The sequence below is a fragment of the Mastomys coucha genome, unplaced genomic scaffold (genome assembly GCF_008632895.1).
Source record: "Mastomys coucha isolate ucsf_1 unplaced genomic scaffold, UCSF_Mcou_1 pScaffold4, whole genome shotgun sequence".
NCBI lineage: Eukaryota > Metazoa > Chordata > Mammalia > Rodentia > Muridae > Mastomys > Mastomys coucha.
The window spans coordinates 41,145,262-41,165,053 of NW_022196910.1; the positions used below are offsets into that span (position 1 = coordinate 41,145,262).

At 34.2% G+C, this 19,792-nt stretch overlaps 1 long non-coding RNA gene across 1 annotated transcript in view; it reads left to right on the top strand.

Moving 5' to 3' along the window:
• Nucleotides 1–74: 74 nt before the first annotated feature.
• LOC116076001 overlaps nt 75–19,792 on the top strand; it is a 26,317-nt gene continuing 6,599 nt past the window's right edge. Inside the window, exon 1 of the long non-coding RNA XR_004112776.1 lies at nt 75–146. This is a non-coding gene — a long non-coding RNA (uncharacterized LOC116076001). The remainder of the gene's footprint in view (nt 147–19,792) is intronic.

A 19,792-nucleotide genomic window follows, 5' to 3' on the forward strand; every position in this document is an offset into this window, starting at 1 on the left:
AGTGATAGAAGGTCACATGGAATGGCCTGTCAGTGTGGAGGAAGGCCGCCTCTATGGTAGAGAGAGAGTGATAGAGATAGTGCCGCGTGAACTGTCCTTCCGAAGACCTTGATACTGGCCATGAGGAAGGAACTGCCATGATTCAGGTATATTAGAGTAATAAGACACTATCGATTAAATTTCATTTCTGAATTTTGGAGAAGACATGTTGAAATCATAGGTATATTCTCAGAAAAATGTAATTTTCTATAAGGAAAGCATGAGGTCCTATGTTCTCCTGTCCCACCAGTGGTATAGTTCCTTCTACCAGTATGTGAGAACCAAATAGCAACAATTTATTTTTTCAGAAGCTGGACAATCTAAGTAATGTAAAGTCACTTGTTAGGGTCCTCCATCCCATGTTTTATTGTCTATTCCTTCTTTATGGCCCCTGATCTTAATTTCACATCTTTATTTCTTATTCTCTCTTTCATCCTCCTCCTCTTTCTCCTCCTCTCCCTTTCTGTTGATTTATCAGACTTATTTATTTTCAACAAAATCTATTAAAAAAACAAAATGTTAACTTAATATAAAAGAATCAAAAACTCAAATATTGATATTACTATATCTGATGAAATAAAGTAATGCAATATTTCCTAGATGATTTTTCAAAATCTGCTTGTTCCTATTAAACAGAAAACAACTGTATTAAAAAAAAAAAAAACATGTATTTGTCAATGAGTGATAAACATCTTCCATAGCAATTAAATATATAAAAGTTATATATATAGTCATATTTTCAATATGTGTCATGTACCTTTGAACTATAGATTTATGAAAAATTATTTTAACAATATCTTTATTTTTTAACATGAAACATTATTTTCCAGTTTCATATATTATTATATGATTTGAGGAATGAATACATGATGTTTGATTTCAATTCTAATAATATTTACACAATTCTATAATTTATTGAAAGAAACTAAACTGAAAGGCTGTCATGATTATTTCAATTTTTCTTATTTAATGGAGAATTTCTTTTTATACAGTACTTTGGGATCATAGTACTTTCCCCTTTCAAACTCCTCCCAGTTCAGACCCAACTCTCCACCCACCCAAATTCACACACTCTTTAGAAAATAAACAGGCATTTAAAAAAGCAGAATAGGAAAAAGGCAACAATCAAAAGGGAAATAAATCCAAAGAAATAGTACAAGAAACACACACATGTGCACACACACATACATAGAGAGAGAGAGACACACACACACAAATTCCATAAGAGCACAAGAAAAATTTTCATAAGGGCCTCCAAAGGAAAAGGAATTAAAAAAAAAAAAAACTATTTCTGAGGCTTTTGTTCTAAAAGTAGTTGTCAATGGCTGAAACTTTCAACTAGTAAAAAAAATGGTATCAATGACAAATTTGGTAGTCAAACATTACCCACAGTCTGATGTCCTAGAAAACAAGGCTGAATTATGTGGGATTCCATGGGGGTTAAAAGGGAGGGGGCCAAACAAACAAAATGCACATTAACTTAGGTCATGGTATAGATGAGATAGAAGCCATTGCATAAGGTACATGCTTTTCTACCCTATGTGCAACTTACCATTTAAAATAAATTAGAAAAGCTAATTTCTCAACATTAGTGTATGCATTTTATTGTTTATTGGTGTAATTTTAACATGTAAATGAAGAAATTAAATTTAACTTTAAAAAACATAGTTATTGAAAATAAGTAAGCATACTTATTTTATTTATTAATTCTTCGGCCAGAAATGCTTGTTTTTGGGAATAGGAATACAAGTATACCCTAAAATATCTTTTATCAGACTAGATATATTTTAACCTTTAAAACTCTATGACTTATAACAATAGCTGTCAAAAGAAAAACTACAAAAAAGTTAGGAAATATATAAATTTTCAAAAGATCAATATTTCTTGTTAAAGACTTTTAAAGTACTTATCCATATGAAGCATAGCACAAAATTTAATTAGGGCCACCCAGGATGAACTTTGTAACATCCCCCTTTAGTGTATTTTGGCTTTTAGACATTTATTAAATAAGAAAAGAAACCACTTTGAAAGCCATGGAATCTTTGACATATTTGAAGTACTTAAGCTTTAAGGAACCTATTTTAGATAAAATGAGAACCCTTGCTGATCCTGGCCCACTTTTAGAGACACATTCAAACCCCAAGCTTTTGTTATTTCTGAAGTAGGTTGTTAAGCAATTTTCCTTTGTATTTCCCCATTCTGACTGAATGGACCCACTTCTAAACACTCACATGGTTTGTAAGGGCATTTCTGGAAAAAAAAAATACAGAAAGTACAGTTATAAATTTTCTTGCTCCCTCTTAAACGTACACAGTAAATCCTTCTGTAGACTTTTTAAAGCTGGACTTACATACATCAAAACTGCAATTGTACAGTAAGTTCAATACAAACACCAATCAGATAATCACAGACATTATTTGGTATTCTTCCAATATCAACACAGATTTCTGGACATCATGCATTTGCTTGGATTTCACAATGAAGAACAAGAACACATCAGCTCTGGGAATGGTCATCATTCTATTGAACCACAGTGACCTTCTGTTCCATTTCTTTGCATCAACAACAATAAGTTTTTTGCTCCAGCTGTGAAATATATCTTTTGTGAAGACAGTCTTCCTCCTTGAAAGTAACAATGAGCAATTGACACAAGGGCACAGGGAAGGATTAGAAGAAAACACTCTTTCACACATAAGGAATATGCTTTTTAAGTTGTTTTCTGTCTTTAGCTATTACAGAGAACAACTGTTCAAAATGGAAAGAATACTTGATTGTAGAGTCCCAACCCCAAATGGGAAGGTTTAGAAAGCATCAAGTAAGAGAGAGTGAAAGATTTTGAGAATCAAAAGAGCAAGAGGAATGATGTACAGTATTATCATCTGGATAGGACAGGAATGTTATTCATGTTCAAATATGGGTATAACATTATATGAATGCTATATACCATGTTGAAATCTTAACCAACTATTTTTCTGAAGATACATGCATTCATGGACATCCACTATAGGTTGGAGAAAGGCTCATAAAGACACATACCTATTTAAAGTGCTTCAAGTAACATGAATGCTAGGAAGAGGGAGTTATTTTTGTCAGGAAAGGGTAGGTTGCCCATCCCCAAGAGGTCAGTCTTACACATACACACATTCATACACACACCAGGGAATGCTAACTGGACTCAATGGCTTCACATATATAAGCCATTGACAGTTGTAGAAGAAGAAGGCATGAATTTGAGAAAGAAATACAAGAGGATCATGGAATAAGTTCAAGGAGTAACAAAATGATCAAAATATTTAATATTTTTATGAAATGATCAAAAGGAAATAAGAATGAAAAGACAAAAATATACCCAAAATGATTAGCAGGATATCATATACACATTACAAATATGAGAAATTCTAAGAACATTTATCAATGTTAATTTATGTTTTTCTTCATATTAGTTAACTGAGGGTAAAGCATATCACTTCGTAAAAGATTAACTTCCTTATGGACAGTATTGTTAACACATGATCATGACAGGTAACATAAATAAATCTTGGCCAGTGACTATCATGATCAGCCATGATAAGAAATTTCCATATTTAATGACATTAAAATATTGTTATGCTTTTAAAAATATAACATCAACCTCTATTTTTAAAAAGTAATATGCAAATATTTCCTTGTTCATTTTCATACATGTTGCTGAAAGTAAAATATTTCATTTGACTAAATGTAACTTTAGCCATTGTATATAATTGTATGTCATTAGTAAGCTAACTTACAATAGTTTTGAAATAAGGATTTATTGTATTTAATCTTGTGCTTGATTTATAAATTATTTGTTCATCAGTATTTTTACATATCACTCTCAGTGCCTTTGTGGATACAGGGAAGTATGAACAGAAGAGTCTTGAAAACGTAAAAGAGGCAGTAATGGGTCTGAATTTTTCATTAAGTTTCTGAGAGAGATTAAGAAATACTGTCTTGCTAGATTTGCAAGAATTCTTTTTTTTTTTTTTTTTTTTTTTTTTGGTTTTTCCGAGACTGGGTTTCTCTCTATAGCCTTGGATGTCCTGGAACACACAATGTAGACCAGGCTGGCCTCGAACTCAGAAATCCACCTGCCTCTGCCTTCCAAGTGCTTGTAAGAATTCTTATATGCCAAAATGACACAGTCCTAAATGTAGGTCATCTTCTGGATCTCCATCAGTAATTGAATGTTCTAAATCTGCTCATGTCCTTTCATTACTTGAATCTAAGCACAATAATTATATTACTGTGCTTAAGTGTCCAAATCCAGATTAGCCCAGTTCTTTATCTAAATAAAGAGTAGTAAATGTTATATCTACCTTCTCTCCACCTCAGAAAGAACAGAGCAGAATGCATTTTTGAAGGAAAAAATACACTCTTTTCATTCATTTCATTGAAACTAAAGTATTTCTTGGAAGGAGCTAAGTAAATCAAGATTAACTTCCAATCAAAGAGATTTAGTTTGACCTTTACTACAAAATCATTCCATTTTATCTAATTTCTTTGAAAAGTGTACAAGCATGGTCAGAAATCCCCAATTTCTCTTTCAGCAACATAAACAACTTGCCCCCAAACCTCACAAATGTGTGATTATAATTGCATATGCACCTTCCATTGATTAGTACATGGCTAAAGTGGAACATTTCATTTACCAGTTATAGAAATCATATTCATGTGACAGAACATTGATTAATCTACAATGTCATATTATTTGATATAGGTGGTCAACAAAATAATTCCTGCCATGTCTTGAAGGATTGATTTGTTTAAATAGGAAATAAAATTTTAGTGGGAAAAGTATCCAGGTGTAATACAAAATGTATTCAAAATTTCCATTCTAATGAAAAATAAATGAATAGAGTGAAAGAAAAGTGTGGAAAAGTTTCTACTTAAAAAAAAAAAAATCTCCTATCCAGTAAGAGGACATTGGAGTCGGTTAAGATTGCTGAAAACACTGACAGAACTGAAAGGAACATCATGTGGTTCATTTACGTGAATTGTTAATAAGACATTGTGGAGAGTTGTGGGACCACATGTAGTACAACCTTTAACTGGGTATACTTAATATATCAATCACCACAATTGAATGAGTAATAGTTTATTGACAATATAAAGTATAAATTTGCTTCTTATCCAGTTTTGCGAGGAAATGCACAATGAAATAAATAAAACGTTATCATGGTTTTACAGATACAGCCTCCCAGCTACTCGCCAGTAGTAACAAGTGATAATGGGCAGAGTCAAGATTTGAATTCATATGATCTAATTACTCTTAAACAATGTTCCTGCTCGGAAGCCAATTGAAGACAGATGTCTCAGTGTGTGCGAGACACTGCTGACTGAATTTGTGAAACCAATATAAAAATATGGCACAGAAATATATTTAAAGCCTTTTCATTTTTATTTTTGGAGCACAAACATTCTGAGTGATAATATTGTTTTGTGATTCATTTTTTAAAAATTATCTTTATTGATTATTTTTGGAATTTCATATCATTCACTCCAATCCCACTCATTTTCCAGTCTTTCCATACCTGTCCCCTATCCTTATAACACCCTCCTCCTGCAAAAGAAAGTAAAAAATAAAAATATAGCAACAATTAAAATAAATAAACCATCTCACTTACCCCTCTGGGCAATGACGTGTTCTTCTGTCAAACACAGAGTTCTCCTTCGCAGCTGGTGCCTCTCCAGTTCTGCAGTGCATATACCATTTTGCTCCTCTGCCCCTTCTTCCCCCACTCCACTGCTTATCGATCATATTTACTCCTCATTGTGGCATTGTAAACTGTGGTATGTCAGGCAATATACACTTTTGCCTAAAACAGCTTTATTTGCAAATGTTCATTGCAATGAGACTTTGGTCTGGTTCAAGGACTCTGACTTCTTCTACACGTCAATAATGGAGTCTCCTTGAGACTCCTTTTGATTACCCCACTGTTGCCTTGAGTCATGGAGATCCTGTAACTTTGGTTCTGCAGGACCAGCTTCTTCATGTACTTCAGCAGATCACAGATAGGGCAGGTGTTGGGTGGACCAACTCAAAGCTCTGAATCTGAGCCTGGGTGCTTCTTAACCCATAAAATTTTATAATGCTTGCTCACAAAAGTGTGGTTTGAGAAATTTTTGTAGAATATCATGGAAAAATGAAATGAAATGATATTATTTTTAAAATTTATGTATTTAGCACACATTTAGTATCTGTGTGCATGCATGTGGATGCATGGGAATGCAGGTGAATGCTTGTGCATGTCATGGTGCACAGGTAGAGGTCAGGGCAAGACTTTTGGTTGTTGGTTCTCTCCTTCTACCATGTTTTCCCAGGAATCCAATTTAGGCCATCAAGTTTAGTGGCAAGCACAATTAGCCCTGAACCATTTCATAGGTCTGATTTCCCTAAAGACCATACATTGTTCAGATTATATAGGTTCTTTACATATGATCCTGATCATTTTGGGATCACTTATCGGATATTCCACATATCAGATATTTAGGTTAACAATAGCAGTAGCAAAATACATCACAGTAGCAAAATAACAGTTATGAAGTAGCAATGAAGTAAATTTTTTTTTTGGTTTGGGGTTAACCACAACATGAAGAACTGTGTTAAGGATTGCAACATGAGTAATGTAGAGAACCAATGGTTTAGAACATGCATTAGTGATACCTAGCAAAAACTAGCCTTAATAAAATAGATACAGTTCCACCCATACTGAGTTAAATTATGGCAACCAAGTACAGTATATTGATTTGTTTCTCATTATCATACAATCTGGGGATACAGTTAGACATACTGTCAAACCCACACCTTAGTCTAGAAGCTATGTATCACCATAATATGTTTCACCAATATTTTTGTCCGACATACTAATTATTTTTTAAAAAAACTGTAACACTCAGTTTGACCATTAAACCATTTAAACAATGTGTCCCAAGAAACTAGAATTCCTCCAGAATCTCACACTGGGCAAAGAACATATCCAATATTTGGGCCAGCCAGAAGGAGAGTTTGACTTCCAGAACAAGACTTACAGTTTTAGGAGATTTGAAAAGAAAACAGGGTCTGGGCCTGCCTGTGCCTGGAGCAGACCTTGGGCACGAGTTCTGCAGCCAGTCTCACAGCACCAAGAGGAAACTCCACTCTCAGGCACTCTGACATGCCCAGGATCAGAGGTGAGGAGGACACAACATCTGTCCCACCACTGGAGTAACTGGGACCAGCAGGACCTAGGCACACAGGAACTCTGACAGCCCAGTGGCTAGGGTTGCTTCTGGAGTGACTGGGTTAGCCTGTGCCCTGAGCACACCTTGGGCACAAGCTTCACATCCAATCCCACAACACCCAGTGGAAGCTCCATCCCCAGGTGCTCTAACAAGCACAGGATCACAGGATTACAGAGACAGCTTGACTCTGAGGATTTCTGACACAACCAGGATCACAGGAAGGACAGGCTCCAGTCAGATTTAGCAAGTGCAGGTAGCACTAGAGATTACCAGATGGCGGGGGGCAATCATATGAAAATAAACAACACAAACCAGTTACTTGGCATCATCAGAACCCAATTCTACCACCATAGGAAATTCTAGAGACACCATCACACTGGAAACGCAGATTCAGATCTAAAGTCACTTATCATAATGATGATACAGGACTTTAAGAAAGACATAACTAGCACTCTCAAAGAAATACAGGAGAACACAGGTAAAGAGCTAGAAGCGCTTAAAGAGGAAACACAAAAATCCCTTAAAGAACTATAGCAAAACACAATCAAACAGGTGAAGAAAATGAGCAAAACCATCCAGAATCTAAGAATGGAAATAGAAACAATAAAGAAATCAGAGAGACAACCCTGGAGATACAAAACCTAGGAAAGAAATCAGGAGTCATAGATGATAGCATCACCAACAGAAAATAAGAGATAGAAGAGAGAATCTCAGGGGCAGAAGATACCATAGAAAACATTGACACAACAGTCAAAGAAAATGAAAAAAGCAAAAAGCTCCTAACCCAAAACATCCAGGAAATCCAGAACACGATGAGAAGACCAAACCTATGGCCAATAGGTATAGAAGAGAGTGAAGACTCTCAGTGTAATGGGCCAGTAAATATCTTCAACAAAATTATTGAAGAAAACTTCCCTAACCTAAAGAAAGAGATGCCCATGAACATACAAGAAGCCTACAGAACTCCAAATAGACTGGACCAGAAAATAAATTCCTCCCACCACATAATAATTAAAACACCAAATGCACTAAGCAAAGAAAGAATTCTAAAAGCAGTAAAGGAAAAAGGTCAAGTAACATATAAAGGCAGGCCTATCAGAATTACACCAGACTTCTCACCAGAGACTATGAAATCTAGTAGATCCTGGGCAGCTGTCATACAGACTCTAAAAGAACACAAATGCCAGCCTAGGCTACTATACCCAGCAAAACTCTCAATTACTATAGATGGAGAAAACAAGATATTCCATGACAAAACCAAATTTACACAATATCTTTCCACAAATCCAGCCCTACAAAGGATAATAGAAGGAAAACATCAACATAAGGAACAAAACTACAACCTAGAAGAAGCAAGAAAGTAATCTTTCAACCTAATTCCACCTCTTACAACAAAAACAACAGGATGTAACAATTACTTTTTCTTAATATCTTAATATGAAAATTATTACCAACGTATCCTAATTGATTGAAATCCAAAAATATGAGGAATTAGAAATTTGTTGACTGTCATCCAATGGTCTCTCTAATTTTGTAATTGGAGAAATAGGTCCAATATTGTACAATCCATATACACTTACAGCTTGTTGGTACATGACAGTGTTTTGCTGTGTACAACATAATGGTCTTGAAATCTTGCTTCTCCTGTCTGCCTCTCTATGAGTAGTATTGTTTATTTCATATTTTTATACTATACTATGGTTTTCAGAACAGCTTACATATTTCAAAAGTATTTATATAGCCAAAAGAAATGTAGACAATTAAATTAGGAGGTTGATTGTAAGAGAACAACAAAGAGTGAGACTGAATGCTTTGCTTGACATTTGTAACTCTTGTATCGTTTGAAGAAGAGGACTTTATAAGTTACTCTTTCTCTGAGATGAATGCTTTTCCACATGATCACAGCCAATGAACCAAATTCTTACCCTCACCTAATGTCTGTGCCACCCTCCAATCAGAACCATTGTTCATTGAAACAGTTGGTGAATGACTTTATGGATAGACCATCTTAAAACACTCACAATTTCTTAAATGAATGTAAGCTGTTCTCTGTGGACTGAGAATAAAGTCACTCACTCAGGTCAAATAGTTTTGACCATAGCAGGAAGTCTGTACCCAAAAATGGGGGCTATAATTCATTCCTTAGAGCAGCAGAATTGTCAACTCTCAGCTTAGCTATGATGGAGGTAAAATCCTTTGGTGATATGAGGATCATTGAAGTACAGCCTTATTACAATGAAATCCAGTGTCTAAAAATTGTTCTTATTTGGGGCTTGTACCACAGTAAGAGCCAGATTTTAAGCTCTACTAAATACAAAACAAACAGACAAAGAAACAAAAAGACTTTATATATTTATGTTCATTTAAGAAAATACTAGTAGTAATGTATTATTACAAAATATACAGTTAAATTTTGGGGTTATTTAAAATTTATATTAAGAAAAACATATATTTTCAGTATTGCTATAGACAAACATCTACGTAAGACTGTTAAATTGATTGTTATTTTATATCAAACAACTTTTATAATACTCATTTTTATTGGTATAATATTTTATAAATTTTAAGGGATATGACAAAAAAGGTATTGTAGGTATTGTAGGGGAGTCTCTGTGAGGAGTTGGGGTACAAAAGGGAAACAATGTGATTTAATTCTATTTACTTAAAATATGTTTTTAAATGTTAACAAATTCAGATAAATTGAAATCATGTATCTTTTCTCATCATAATGCAATAAAACTTAAATCAATAAAAAATAAATAAATAAAAAAGAGAAAAGAAAACAGACAGATGCTGGGTGCCCACCATTCACAGTGTGCTTGAGCAGAATCAAGAGGAAATTGAAAGATCCTAATGAAGACAGTAAAATAATTAAGAACTTCATCTTAACCTTCCCACTTTGGCTAGGATCAACAGCTTTTTGATACAGAATATAAGTATTTGTACTTTGTTGCATAAGGTCAAGTTTTGCTGTTAAGGAAGACCTGTCTATGATGGACAGGAGTTGTAACATTGACTAAGCATTCACCCCTTGTGATCTCCAGTTTTTGGCTGGAACTTTTACCTCTTAAAGCAAAGGCAATATGTGAAATTTAAAACACCCTCAATAAATGTCCTCTTAGACTGTTCATCACAAAGTAAATATTAATTAACTTTTTAGACTATAAGCAAGATCATATTTTTGGTAATTAATTCTAATCACTTTTTCTATGGAGAATCAGAATGGATCAGCAATGCTTATGAACACTTCTACACCCCTATGACTGACCCATATAATAGAACACATGGCTTACACATTGCTAATTCCTCCAAATTTTGATTTAGCAACCATAGCAACCAACATAAGCAGATCCTGAGATTAAAGAAATGGTTCTCAAATAATAAGTCAGCCCAACCTAAATATAAGATCTTCTTATGGCTGAATGCTTTTTAACCTTCAGTAAGATCCCTATGTAATTGATGTAGAAAGATACTCAGGGATTGTTACATATTGAAATTCATCATTTTATACTCTACTATGTAGCTGGGATTAAAAAGCACTGAGCTGAATGGTATAAGATTGCCTCCTATCTGCTGTGTCGCATGTTTCCAGGAACCATGTGAACCATAGAAGATTCACTTGAAGATTGAATTAGACTAAATTTACCATTCCTTTCAGATTTTGTTCTATGATCATATCATTAACTATTCAAAGTACATGCCTTTCCAACAATCTGTCACTTATCATTAATGATTGTATGAATGTCAACTTTAGAACTAGATAAATATCTCAGTGCATAGAGGAGATGGCTATACTGTCACGAGGCATAAACCTCATATGATAACACCCAAATAAATAGCCAACCGTGTCACAAATGTCTGGAACTCTTACTCCAAGAAAGATAACACTCTCCTCTGGCTTTCATACATACAGATACATACCATACATGTATAAATATATACCCTCCCGTAATATATAAATTAATTAACTCATTAATTAAATATTGATATCAAATAACCATCTCCTCTGTATCCTTTTCAATTAATTATTTTATTTATGTACATTCCAAATGTCGTACCCATTCCTGGTCCGCCCTCCCAGAGTTACTCACCCTATCTCCCATTCCCATTGCCGCTGAAAGGGTGAACCCTGGGGAATTCTCCTTCTCTGGGGCACCAAGTCTCTATAGGACTGAACAAATCATCTGCCACTGGGGCCAGACAAGGTGGTCTTCAGCTACATATGTGCTCGGGAGCTTCCAACCACCTGGTGTATTGTTTTTGGTTGGTGGCTGAGTCTCTGGGAGCTCCCAGGGGTCCCGGTTAGTTGCCACTGTTGGTCTTCTATGGGGTCCACCAACTTCAGTTGCTTCAATACTTCCCCTAGGTATTCCATAACTCTTTTATCACTCAACTTACATTAAAGCTTTTTTTTCCCAGTAACCTTTTTATTATATGTCTAGTATATGCAAATTTTAAAAAACTTAAAAAAGAATGCTGCAGAAATAAACAGAAAGTTTCAAGATTATTTATCATTTTGTTAGGTACAGTTCCGGTTCTCTCTTGAGTATACATGGTCAATGTTGCCCAGCTCTGCTTAATACAACCTTTTTTTCTATTAAAAACATTTATTTATTTGTTTGTTTTTGTTTAGTGACTGGTTGAGTTATGATTTTCTCCCGTTATAATTGCATTCTATTTTCTGAAATTACATTTTTTTATAAATTGATTTTAGGTTACTCGTGCTTTTTCTTTTTTTTTTTTTTTTTTTTTTTTTTTTTTTTTTTTTTTTTTTTTTTTTTTTTTTTTTTTGGTTTTTCGAGCTAGCCCTGGCTGTCCTAGACTCATTCTGTAGACCAGGCTGCCTTGAACTCAGAAATCCGCCTGCCTCTGTCTCCCAATTGCTGGGATTAAAGGTGTGTACCACCACTGCCTGGCTACTCGTGCATATTTTTAAATGTACTTTATATTTTAAAGAAATTTACTGTTAACACTGTACATTTGAGTTTGCATCACTCCAGATTTCTGTTGGTCTGAGTCATCAGGTGCTACACCTCCTGACCCTCTCATGTAGTGTATTGTTACTGAATGTGTTCCCTGATTTTACTCTGTATACTTATTGTTTTAGAATTTTAAATGATATTGCACTTACCAGAGAAAAGTATAACATTTTTCAGCATCCAGGACCATTTCAAAGGAGCCAGAGGTTTAGAATAAATTATTCATGAGAAGAATTTCTATTTGTGTGTGTTCTATAAGAAAAGCCACATTCATGAAGCCACTCATTTGCAAACATTTCATTTCTTTCCAGTCAACAAGTGCCTGGCAATACAGAATGGTTAAATTTAATTTCATTCATCCTTCATGGATGGAGTGGCTTATTGGGGTCCTCTCTACATGAAAGGTTCTCTTAGAGTTTTGCTTTCACCCTGTCTCACTGTGATTCCACAATCTCTTCTCCGTCAAAATTTAAGATTATGAACAGTATAATCAGTTAGAAAACCTGTGATCAGAACAGAGCTACAACATCCAAGAACATTAAAGGATACCTGTTTTCATGTTTTTTTTAATGTATGGACCTTCTCTTTTTTTCACATTTCAACAATTTTATTTTTAAAAACTACTTAATTGGGGTAGTTATAGAGTTGGGGATTTGAGAAAAAATAAAAAGTTTTCCTAAATGCCAGTTGTTTGGAGCCATGCCTAGGCTCCTACACTGCAAACTCTGCCTTCAGAACATTAGCATTTACTCCAGTTAAAAAAACAGACAAAGAAAACTATCTTAATGTCCATGTCTCAGTTAACCCATGTACATAATTACATTAGGGTTCATTCTTAGTGTTAGATACTCTGTGGATTTAGGAAGCATATAATGAAATGTATCAATCTATATAATATCATAGAAAGCATTTACTCAGATGCCCCAAATATCCCTGTAATTATTCTGTCTTTATCAAAATCCAAATCATGCCAACTGTTTATATTGTTAGCACCTCCCTAACATTGACTCTCTCATAGTAAAAATTACCCATGCTGTATACTGTATTTTCAGACTGGCTTCTTTCATTCAGAAACATGTATTGAAGAATCTTTCAGATTCTTCCATTTGTTTTGTGATTTAATGGCTTATTTCTTTATAATGCTGAATAATGTGTCTACTTCCTTGAAGTACCACTGTCTGTCACTTGCTGTAAAGTTCTTATAACTATCGTATTTTTCACAGTGTCTTCTTAGCTTCTTTAGGAAAGAACTATTAGCTCTGCCATCTACTGTGTCAAAATTGGAAAACCATAGCAACTTGTAATAATATTTGTTGCACATGAAGTGTACTTATCCTGGACAAAAGATTTTATGAATTCTTTAGTTTCATTGTAATGATGAATGTAGCAAATTGTACTTATTTTGTAAAACTTCAAAATTATGAAACAAAACTGACAAAAAATTTTTAAACTCTCATATACAATGCTCAAGATTGTCTGTTCTCTATGAAATACTTGTATGAATATTATTGAGTTCAATGTCAAAACACTCTGAAGCATTATCAAAGATTTTCTAGAACTTACAAGCTCCCATTTCAATGGGAATTGTCCACAAAAGCAAACACTTATGTTTCCATATAATGCAGAAAACTAAAATAAATGTTATATTATATTTGACCAGATAAATCCTAATTATTTTCAAGTTGTATATGTAAATAATTTGTGTATTATTTTAAATCATGTGGAACATTATATATAAATGATCTTGTTCTCTTTTCTTCAAGGTACAGACTTCTAAAATATTTGTTAAGTTGTCAATTATCACTACAGTTCATAAGTAAGGTCCTATTTGCAACAAATTATTCTTCAGGGTTACGTGGTTTATTAAATGTGCCTTGCTTCTTCTCAAATTTGGACTTAACTTAAAAAGCCAATAAGTAACACAAACAATTTTACCTTATAGTTAATTCATTATTATTCAGTATTTAACAACATAGATTTCATATCCTTTCATTCTTTATCTAACATGTATGTTAAGGAAAATATTGTATCCACAGATTTAAAATGAAAGAACTCCCACTCCAAAGAATTACATGTTTTTAGAGTTTGCCTCCATAGAGAAATCCATGTTCAGCTTTAATAAAAGTATTTCCATGAATAAAAGTATAAATGACCCAAATCAAATCACAGCACAAATTCTTAATTCTATCCCTAATAATTTTAAATGATTCATGTAGCAATTAGTTTTCATTTTACACATTTTGGTTTAAATAAAACATTATCATTGCTCATTGTTGAGTTTTTGTCAGTTTAATTTACTTTACAAGTTTTATTTATTTTCTATTTTTCTTTCATTGACATTAGATTTTTTTTTCATACAATATGATCTGAGACAATGCTTCTTTCCTCAACTCTCTGAGACTCTTCCCACTTCCCCTCCTATCAGAATACTGTTTTTCTCTCTCCTAAGAAAACAGAGAGTTGCTGAGCAGTGGTGGCACATGTCTTTAATCCCAGCACTTGGGAGGCAGAAGCAGGCAGACTTCTGAGTTCAAGGCCAGCCTGGTCTACAGAGTGAGTTCCAGGACAGCCAGGGCTACACAGAGAAACCCCATCTTGAAAACAAACAAACAAACAAAGAACCCAAGCATATAAAGAAAAATAATAAAATATGACAAAATAAAATAAAAACAAACAAATTGGAACAGAACATAGTGAACAAATGAAAAGGACCAAAGAAAACACACAAGGAACACATAGATGCAAAGACACTCACTCCCATACACAGGAATCCCACAAAACAAAACAAAACAAAACCATAAATCATAATATTCATGGAAAGGATATGAATTTGGGAATCCCAGGTTTTGATTTGTTTTGTCCCAATGTGTTCATAGAAACTGAATTATAGTAGAAACATTAGAAAGTAGTGTTGTGTGATTGACTGAATATCTAACACTCAATAATCCTTAATACAAATTAAAATATTATGTGGAAAAAAATACAATTGGACTTTAAAAACCGGCTACATGAGAACCATATACTTAATTGAAATAAAATTCTGATATCAATAACACAATGTTAAATCCAATCTATATATTAGATACTAAAAATATCCTACTGTAATACAAGGTATATTTATATGATAAAGTTTACTCAAATGTACTGATTTATATACCTGAGACATCAACACTTTTTTTTAAAAAAGAAATTATCTCCTTGATTTGTAGTACTGAGAAGAGTGTATAGGAAACGATGATTGTAGTGTCTCCAAGAACATTTATAAATGTCTTTTATAATACAGCTTTCTTCCATATAAATTTTGCAAGGTAGATAGAAACTGAAAAATATCACTGTGTTGACCTTGAAAGTAGGTTGTAAGTAGTATACTTACCGCTTCTGGTTTTGTTTTTCACACTGGGACACATTTAAAATGTGAAGTTGTTCATCTTCAACAAGAATGAAGCACTTTATTTTCAGTCATCATCAAGATTTATTCTGTATCCTGAGAGTTGCCACATTCCTGACTCAAATGCTTAAATACTGTTTTCTTGTATAGCATTCATTCTTCCATTTAAAGGGAGTTTAATTGAATGAAGAAAATTTTGAAAAGTTTCATTAACTTTCTTCTAGACATTTGTAGAGATGTGTTTTAAAACTGTGTATATATTCATATGTATATACACTCATGTGTATATATGTGCATATGTGTACCAACAATTAATAAAAAATAGAAACCATGAATTTGAAAGACAGCAATGAAAATATATGTGAGTGTTTAGAGGGTAGAACAGAAGGGAGAAATAATATAATTAAATTATAATCTCGAAAGCTAAAAGATTTTTTAAATTATATCTTTAGAACCTAAATTCTGGAAGTTTTACCAGGAACATCTTGTGTGTCTCTTTTTTATTCACTCAATAGCAATTCCTTGACCCACTGTTCACAGGGACTCTGGATAAAATGGTTTATTTCACATTCTAGCATGTATTCCTATAGATTTTTGTTTCTCTTTATCACAAATGTGTAAGCTACTTTGTATTCAGTTACTTAGCTTCCTTTTGTTCCTTTGCATTCATACTGAAGCTCTTTGCTTTGAACAAGTCTTTCTCCTATTTCCTGACATTTAAAAATGAAGTAATGACTTCCAGAGTCTTAGTTGATGCCATGGTCCTACTCAAAACATGTACAACATTTACTTCTCAGTAAGTCTCAACACTTACTGAATATTTCCTATGTATCAGGTATGGAGGAATGTTAATCCAACAAGATGGCTTCTCTGGAAAGGGGAAACATCCAAAGACCTTTCTGCTCTGTGTGATCCAACTGGAATGCAGACACACCACACACTAATCACTCTGGCTGGAAGGCAGATACCATCTTAACACACATCCTTAATCCCAGACAATGTAGATAAAGTTAGTTTAGAAGAAAGCAACCATGTTCAAAAGTGAAGTCTAATAGAGAGGCACACAAAGTGACAAATCAGAGGAAGATTTGAAAGGGTGAACCAGAGATATGACTCTTCCAACTCTTAAAAGAAGATACAAGATATTGGGAGAGAATTCAAGAGAACAGCACAGAGAGAAAGAAGAAAGAAGGCAGTTTTACCAGGACAATTTTACAGAGACAGTTTATAGGTGAAGACAGACTAAGCCAGAGAATGAAAAAAAAAAAAAAAAAAAAAAAAAAGCAGGAGATTAGAGCAGATTCCCAGGTTAGTTTGGGGTTTGGGGCCAAGCAGAGCAATTCAGTCAGACACCTAGAGAAGCAAAATCAAATCAGTCAGCTTGAAGAGGAGTTTGAGCCAGAAGATCTGAGTTGAACCAGCCAGCCAAAATTCAGAAAGAGCTTATTCAACTCAACAGTAACTTCTAGAAGTTGAAACACTGTAGGCCTAGGTTAGCAGACAAAGGCATGAAGTTGAAGCCTTTATGTCTAGGCTTCCAGAAGGTTAGTTTGTATGGAATCTATAAGCTTCCAGTTGTAGGCCTAGGGATTCTTAGAATAGGGAAGAAAACACTCTGGGCTCAGCCTAGACCTTGTACTATGGTCTAGGTACAGAGCTGGGTACAGCTCTCATCCCATCCCTTCATCAGAGGAAATACAAATTACATTTACAATTAGGAACTAGAATAAGTACTTTTATATCTCAAATTTTATCACTAAGGCAATTTGAATGAATGTTAAAATATATGAATAGAGGTAAATTATATGGGTAGAGGTATTTAGCACTTACCTCTTTCTGTACATACATATACACACATACAAACACACATAAACATACATACACACACACACACACGCACACACACAAATGAGCCAAAAATAACTTAATTCATTCATGTGCTTGTGCCAAAAGGAATAGTTGACATTATATAGTACAAATTAAGAGGCTACATGATCTCAGAATCCAAGATAAAATAATTTTTTCTGCTACCAACTTCCATGCTGGATCACATGCCATCGCCAAGACTGAATGAGTACACTCTGATCATTCCTGCCTCCACTGCATTAATTACAACTGAGGAAATAAGAAGACTTCATGACAGGATCTAATTAGAATTAAAACCTTCTAAACAGACACCCAAATACACATCTTCTAGAAAAATATTTATTACAAAAGCTATCCAATTAATGAAGTAGACACCACAGAATTACCAGATCAACAAATATCAAAATACTGGCAAAAGAGATATCAAAAAGTATAACTGTGAGAAACTTCCAAAGAAAAATGAACACTATAGTGATTAACAAGAAAGAAATAATATGGCTGAAGAACATGAAAAGTAATTTGAAGGAAAGCTTCATCAGATAATGATACAATTGTATAGTTAAATTTAAGGGAAATTTTTATAGTAAGATTAAGAACTACAACAGAAATGGGCTTCAACTAATAGGAAACAAACACAAATTTTAGAACTACATATTTGAAGATCTACATAAAATCTTCAAATCAATGATTTTATAGACTAAGCATATGAATTGTTTTTAGAGATTTTAGAGATTTTAAATATTTTAGAGGGGCTGGAGAGATGGCCCAGCGGTTAAGAGCACTGACTGCTCTTCTGAAGGTCCTGAGTTCAAATCCCAGCAACCACATGGTGGCTCACAACCATCTGTAATGAGATCTGATGCCCTCTTCTGGAGTGTCTGAACACAGCTACAGTGGACTTACATATAATAAATGAATAAACCTTAAAAAAAAAACAATAAATATTTTAGAGATATGTATATCTGTATCTGTGTGAAGATTCGTGAATGTGAGTGAAAGTGCTCTCTGTGTGCATTAGAGGAAGTGGGATCTCCCTAGAGCTGGAGCTATAGGTAGTTGTATATAACCAGATGTGGATACTGGGAACTTAATTTGTGTTGTATTGAAAAATAGGATGGGATCTCAATCACTGACCATTTTCTCTAGGTACAGAAAAAAAATGGGAACTTGAAGATGGCTCTTTCATAAAGCTCTTTCAAAAAATATGAGAAAATAAGTAGAAAAAGTAAAAGGAGAGAAAAAGACAATTTCTGAGACACATACATTAAATTGATAAGATCAAATTTTGTGCATGAATATAAAATGAGGACATAGTTGAAAAATCTCCTTAACTTGGGGAAAATATAAGTAACTAGATCAAGGATGTTTAATGTTTGTGAAGTACACTTGATCAAAGAGAGCCCTCAGTGTAGCATATCTTAATCAAACCCAAGCACTCAAGATAAAGGAACAAGAACAAAGAACAAAGAACAAAGAACAAGAAAAAACACGTAAAACTGCTTTTCTTTGCCTGGAGTAATTGTCTTCTGAGAGGTTTACTGCCTCTGCCTGCTAACCTAGGCCTTGTCCTGGAAGCTTCCAGCATCCATACAATCTAATTTAGGCCTAGAATATTTTCACCCTCTGAGATTTACTGCTGAATGTACTCACACTTTCTAGTTCTTTCTGAACTCTGGCTGGCTGATCAACTCAGCTGTTCTGGATCAAAAATACTCCATGCTGACTAGTTCCCACTGGTTTCTTTCAGCTTCTGACTGAATTGCTCTGATTGGCCTTATACTACCTTTGGCAATATGTTCTAATCCGGCCCATTCGGTCTTCACCCGTGTCTAGATGTTCTTTCTCTCTCTGCAACCTGACACTATATAACTATCTCAGTAAAACTGCCCTTTCTCTTCCTCTCCCTGTGCTGTTCTCTCTTAAGTTGCCTCTCTTTTCTTTCTGTTGTTTTAAGAGCTGGGCATATCCTATTCTGTCAAGTCTTTATCTTCCACCCAATTAGATAAAATTTTCAAACATGGTTGCTACCTTCTACAAACTAACTTTAACTTCCTTGATTGGGATAAAGGATTTGCATTAAGGGTGTGTTTCTATTCCAGTGAGAGGGATTAAAGGTGTATGCTACAGGTGAGCCACATCACAACTAGAAACAAATTTTCCCAGTAAACAGCACAATCTCAGGATTCACAGTATAAGCAAATATCCTGCACCAGGAAGAATTTGATTATATTCAAGAAAACCAGGGAGAAGAGAGAGCAAATGTGTTCAAGGAAGAAATAGA